This window comes from Convolutriloba macropyga, chromosome 2, assembly GCF_964194025.1.
Source record: "Convolutriloba macropyga chromosome 2, txConMacr16.3, whole genome shotgun sequence".
NCBI classification, from domain to species: domain Eukaryota; kingdom Metazoa; phylum Xenacoelomorpha; order Acoela; family Convolutidae; genus Convolutriloba; species Convolutriloba macropyga.
Genome location: NC_134469.1, coordinates 67,972,228 through 67,979,581, shown reverse-complemented (window position 1 = coordinate 67,979,581; position 7,354 = coordinate 67,972,228).

Below are 7,354 nucleotides of genomic sequence, written 5' to 3'. Positions count from 1 at the left end.
ATAACATATTGTGATCTTGCTGATTTTATTGAATCGCAAGTTATTAATACTGCAAAAACATTCTTAGTTGGAAATAAATTCTATACCCCCGTGTCAGTTCATTGGGCATTTGAGTTACGAGTATTTATCTTATTTTTGCACGACAACAATCTCCATGAAATCGTAGTTTATTTTCATCAGTTTCCTGAGTATGATTTATTCGAAATACTCAAGCTTATTCATACAGAAGAAATTCTTAACATCAATAATTAGAACTTTCGACCACTTACTTATTTCATTAAATAATTTCGTTATTCGCCTTATTATATATTGTTATTTTCCCTTCTGAACTATTGAGCGTCCTTCTTCAAGAATTAATTTGTCTTCATTTTCCCCATTGCTATTGAAACAAAATTTGATATACCTTTCTTATTCAAAATGAACACATATTTTGAAGGAGACCCGGATATCGAATGGTTTAGAGACTATTGCCGACTTTCTGAACATATTGAATCCGTATGAATAAATTCATCTAAACAGATTAATTTGAACAATAAAGTCTACATAGTCTCTAATTCGTATTACTCCGAATTCCAATGCAAAATTAAGATTTTCCTTGAAGATTTAGAACAGAAAGATATTGTTATTTATTTTGAGATGATGACAAAACGCAAAATAAATCATTTCATGAAGACAATTAAAAACGATCAACCAAGTTTTAACATTAATTCTTTGAACTATAACTTTGAACTACAACTGAAGCTTACTTTGAGTAATTCCTTCTTTAGCAGTACTCAAAATGAATTACGAAAGCGAATTCTTTTTTTTGGGAGTTATTTCCGCAACACTAACCCCTATGGTGTTGTGCGCCTTAGTTTTAATTTCATTATTTATTTACATTGCTTTTCATTGTAGACAATTAAACTAACAAGAATATTCTTCAACTTACATTATCTTTATTATTCAACTTCAGTTGTATTAACAGCGCAACTTTTATATAAAATCTACAAACGGTCTACTACGACGGCCACCAAAAAAATTGGACATACTATTTTGTACAGCTATGCGTCTCAGGACATCGGCATCCCTTCTTCAAGAACTAAAATCAGTAAAAAAGAGGCTACGATGAACTTTAACCAATTCATCAACCTCAGAGACATTTAGTGCTGAATTATTATAAAGTTAAGCTAAATAACTTATTCATCTATGTCACATTTGATGTTTTGATCTAATACCTATGAACCGGGATTGGATGTACTGAAGTGTGCAACACTCAGTAACACTTGATATTAGTGCTATTTTGAGAATTTACGTTATAGTGCGTGAAGCACAAACTTGAATTGGACAAAGTCCATTTTTAACATGTGAACAAATTGCTAAGTAGTTTTGAATAAACTACTATTTTATGATCACTAACTCAAACTGAGAATACCATGACGTGATATTGTCACGCCACTTTGAGAACACCAACTTAAACTTGAAAACTATGTCGACACCGTTATCTCTATCCTATAGAATACTAGAGAGCCACGTGTCCACAAGTATAAAAGGAGCCTGCATGCTCAACCACCAGCACCATTTGGTCCTCGATAACTTCAGATTTGAATCATACGCCCGTATTGCTCCCTCGCTTAAATCTCAACTTACTTGAGATAATTTAAACACAGAATGTTTGGTGACTAGTTCCTAACTACGAACTCTCTTAGTCAGAAAATAGAAACTTTTTCGAAACACAATTTTTGAAATCAGGTAAGTTCAACTTAACTTCTCTAATTTATAAGTTAAGATCTCTTAAATTCTATCTAAGTTACAAGTTTAACTTAGAATAAATCAACCTGTGCTAACTAGTGCTATCTCAGTCTTAATAACTAACTATTCTATCCCTTCATGCTCGGTTCATATTTGATGCAGTTGAACATAACCTATTAATTCATATTTGCATATACCAAGAGTAGAAATAGGGGTTGAACTCTCAAGTTATGCATGTGGTCTCGCGATTAACCCCGTCGTTTAAGTATCTAATGCAAAGACCAGCAGTATACAACCAACGTTGTTACAGGGATATTTACATCACAGTTATGCCGACCTTTCTTGTAATGCACATCTTGTAAACATTTCTCAACATCTACCTAATCTGGAAGTTTTCCCTTGGGATGAGATATTGAACCCGCATTGTCATTAGTTAACTTTTCAAATCTCTTTCTGTACTTTGTCTTTCATTGTCATCATGAAAGACATTCCGTTTATTAAAACTTTTATCCTTTTTATTTTTCAAAATAGCTTTTAAGAGAAGAGGCTCCATTTTTAATCTAAAAAATCATTTTTGTTCATTGCCTTTTTTAATAGTTTTACATATATTCATTTTTCTGAGCATTCACCAATTTATGTCGAAGTATAAATTAAATTAAGTCAAGTCGTTACTAAAAGATACTGTTCTAACCAAACCTGCACAAAAATTAAAGCGCCAACCTAATACAAGCTAAACCTTAAACAGGTTTCAGTCAATAAAAAGTGAACTAATGGCCCATTTCAAAGATTCTATAAACTCTGTAGAACATGTACCTGATGAGAAAGCACGTGCATTGGCACATGCAGAACGCTGAAACTCCCAACATCGTAATTGTCCCCCAACTGACACTTTTGTCTCACCAGGAACATGCACTGGCCAACGACAAACTTTTGGTCCAGACTGCCATTATGACAGCAGAAAAGCCATTTGTCGCCACACAGTCGGCGAGCAACACATGACCACAGTAAACAATGAGCAAAAGAACATCAATTTTTCAATCTAGAAACAGCAAGATCACTTACCGAGAGAACACACTTTCACTTTTACCTGTTCTCACTCTACTCAAAACAAAGAGGAGTGAAAAATTTAAATCTGAAACAAAAAGAAACAGTTAATTACATTAAAAGAACCTTTTGTTTAGATGAGGCTTGCTGACACCTTAACCCTTTTAATCCTTACCATCCTGCTTCTCAATCAAGCAGCACTCTTCAATAGTACTACTGATTATGAGCCCCACTTTGACGATGTTTTGAAGAAGGGAGTATTTTTTAACTAGGAATCTAAGATTTTGCTGGCAGAAAAATTCATTCCAGTTCAGTTTCTCGTGCCCGTCCCAACCTTCAACTTCACATTGAAAACTGTGATGCAAACATTACTGAAAGAACTTAATGATCTGTGGACGGCGCCATCACTTCAGTTTCGGCGTGATATCTCCACTTATTTTTCATCGAACGTATCTTCATTCAGTGTTGACTGGATGTTCAACCAAAATAGTTCATGAAGTAAACCTGTCCAAATGTTTCAGGCCTAATCGACTCGATTATACTTGAAACCTCCACCTTCCTTTTTACTGACAATGAACAGGCAGGAAGCAATGGAGTCAGAAAATGTGCACATTTAGGTGCCTTAGCGGTAGCTGGCATCGGACTTTTTGGATCGGGGACTACTGATGGGAGGATCGGGACAATGTGGTCTTACAAGAGTTTTGTGCTCATGTCAAGATCAAGCCAAAACCAATGCTGCTAATATTGAACATCTGAGCAGTTACAACAGTTTTAACGGACTATGTTTCAAAGATGGAAACCGACACAGACAAAAAATTCGTAGTTTGAAACAAACTCCAAGGCATGATTGGCAGATTAATGAACAACAGTTTGAAACAATCAATAAGAACTTCCATATCATGGGAGATTGCACGCAGTTGTTCTTATCCAACCAACAGCTGAAGTTCAATTTTGATATAACGTCTTCCCTGTTAACGCTCTTGTATGCGGATGTCAAGAGCTACAGATCAGCTTTTTATACTGTCCGCATCTCCATACCAATCTTACTCCAACAACATCTCCCAATGTCTTAGGATCACTTCTCGCTTTTCTCAGATCTGTTGGAGATGAGCTAGTGTTGTCTGGAAGTAGGTTGTCACTAGCAATTCCAGCAAACTCTCTTACTCTCTTATTATGACTTAATCTCTTACTATGACGCCAAACTACTGAGATTTCTTTGCGGTACCAGGATAAATATTAAACCTCTCCATACCATTGGCATCTCGACAAACAGTCTTTTCAACGTACAGCGCCAGAGATATCCCAATGCCACATGAGGAACCTCGGATGGCTATCAAATTGGTTATTGAAAACCCATACTATGCAATCTCTGAGGACCAGATGGAGTCAATCACATTGTCTCAGACTCAATTCTAAAGCTACATTGGCTCTTCTAATTACCGAATTTGCTATGAACCTCTTGCATCTCAAGCTAATCACGCATCATGCTTTGCTAAGCTTTTACTCAGTTCATGGCTTAAAGCTGGAGAAACTCACTGAGGTTGTCTATCTCCCAATACAAGTTCAAGCAGAGAAATTAGGCTAGGGTATCTGGCTCATTACGTCAGCCACTGACGCATATGAGATGAGAGAGTACAGCGTCGAATCACAACGTAAAGTTTGGAATAGTCTGATACGCGGATGCAGAATCTTCATTTTGACAGTAGAGTGTGACTAGCTAGATATTGTTCGAGAGAACATTATTATCAGATCAGACTTGGGAAGTCGTGATAAGATTCCTGCTAAGTTCGTTGACATGCAATTACGAGACTTAGCATATATGATAGCTGAAGTTCACAAAGTTGCCAAAGAAGTACTGCCATATTTCGAGTCGCTAGCACTCCACTTGCAGGAGTAAATTTGTTGCGTAAAGTTTGAGCTGAACTAATCAAACGCCCAAAAGTCAAGAAGACTAGCGATAGATGTTGTAGCTATAGCTAAACCCTTTGCAACGATATGACTTTACTCAAGCCAACGCCCAAATCTCAACTGAAGAATATGTCTCAATCAAACTCTCTGTCCTTGACTGTCATTGTGTTCATTTTGAATTTGGCTCCTCATTTTCTATTCATGTGGGCATATCATTGATTCAAAGTTATTCGAAAGTATCTGCCATCATTTTTGAATCTTGAAACCACTCAGCTACGACCTTGCTTGGTAGTACGATCTGATGCTGATGAGATTCATGAAATCCATATTGAGACATCAGTATGAAATCGTAACCATTGATGAGAATGGTCTATCCGTATATAACTGCACATCTTCAAGACGCGCAAGCAATCGATCATTGTCTACCAAGGCTGAATCTAAACCTCCAGTCAATTCTGAATCTCATTCTGCTTACATATCAAGTTCATCAAACCTTTGATGCAGTTTAATTGTAATATATGATGTTTTACTGCCACTCGACGAAAGCATCAAAGATGAAGTTTTTTCTGAGCCCATATCTATTCGAAGACAAACCGATTCTGAATCCGCCTGTTTCAACAAATTGGAGTCAAACTTCTGTATTCTATTTTAATTCAGATTTTACAGCCTTCTTTATTTGTTTGTTCAACAGTTGACAGGCATTTTGTGGCATATTTTCTGGAAATTTTCTCATGGACGTCAACAAATGATGGACAACAAATAATTGGTCCGGGAGTTTCTTCAACGACGGGAGAGTAACGTCCTGAATAAATTTTTTATTTAACAAATTACAAACTAATCTTGTCAACTTCTAAAGTAAATATCAACAAGCCCCATCAATTTTATTTTTGGACATTAGACAAGCTCTGACGATCTACAAAACAGTTTGACAAGCTACTGATTAAAGATTCTTTCCATTCTATTCTCTTGCTTCTTTATTTTAACTAATTTTGAAAGAACTCTTTTGGTTTTAAGTTTTGATTAGAAAATTATATTAGTAGAACGATACTTACTCAAAAGTTGTCGACTCCGCATCCCGAAGACAAAAATCCATAACGCTGCTCTGTCATCCTCGCTGTGTTGAAACTCCTAAACCTTCACATAAAATAATTCATGCACAATAAACGAAGCAAGCAATCACTTGGTTAAAACTGCAGAGACCACGCAAACGCTTTTTTTTCGAATTCAAAGAAAGCAAGCAAATATCGTTTAAATTTATTAGCTTTGAAACCGGGGCCAATTCTTGTTACGTCAATGCAATAACACACCTGGTACATGAGTAAAAAAATGGTCTGCCAAAGCTCTATGCAGTTTTCAGTTGAGAGTATTCCAGTTTCATCCAGCTGCCTACCATTCGCTCCTTGTTTTAAAGTGACGATTGTTTTGAAGTGGCGCAATTTCATACGAGCGTTTACTACCATCGTCGCGATCAACTACATCCTCGTCAATGTCTCTGCTTTCTTTCGGAGTGATTTTTGAATCGTCAGTAACTTTTGAAAATTTTGTGGAAGTTGCGGTTTTTTTTAGCTTGATGGTTCCAATGATCGTTGTTGTTTTAAAAAGTTTTTTTGTTGTTACTAATTTTGAACAATTTTGTGTGTTAAAGAGGATTAAAAAAGTTTTTTTTTTCTTTTATTATTTAAGTATTATTATATAAGTACCGTAAAATCTGTGCAGAATCATAAACAAGGAGGCGCGTTAATGTGCGTTCGCACATGATGTTCTGACCCGAGCTCATCTACATTTTTGACTTAATTGTCAACCAAATGAAGAGATAACAAAAACAGATATTTGAAATTATAAAATTGTTACCAAACCTAACTACTTATTGAATTACATAATGCGATGCCCCATTACAACACTCACGAGTTCTGCCATTAAAAAGACTACGAGAGAAAAAAAACAAACAACAAAATTAGCAAAAACAAAAATTTCAAGGCAAAAACTCAATATCTAAATTTAAAAGCACCTAGTAACAACGTCAAAATGCAGTCAGATAAAACCTTAACTACACAAAGTTACTATTTCCTAACTATACAGCAGATGAAAACTTTCCATAATGAGACTAGGTATCAAGTCGACAAAGAGAGGAAATAATGAGGCAGAATTCAAAAATCGACTTCTTTTATGAACATTTTTTAAACCAAATAATTTCAAGTCTTAAAAATCATTAGCTTATAGCTAAACAATTCTGGGTAAAATTAGTAAAAGTCATTATGAAAGCAATTGGACCTGTCTTTGGGTGAAAAAAGCCATGGAAACGGACTAAAGATACAGAAAAACTCAAAAAATTACAAATAATTTGCGAAAACACAAAATTATTGAAGCCATTAAAATTATTAGCTATTATCTGAATAATGTATTTTTATTTCAGTTCTTATTTATACTAATCCAGCTGAATTTATACTGCAAAAAATAAATTCATTTGGGCCACATCTGGAAATCATTGGGATCTGTTATTACGCGATTGTGCTAAAGGAAGAGAAAAAGAAACAAATACACAACTCACATAACTTTTTATCAAAACGGATATTGTCCTGCAAACAAAACAACAGTTACGTCACAATACCAATAAGAGTGTTAATTTTTCAAAATACAGGGAATTGTATGGGGCCTCTAGATGATGAAAATAAAT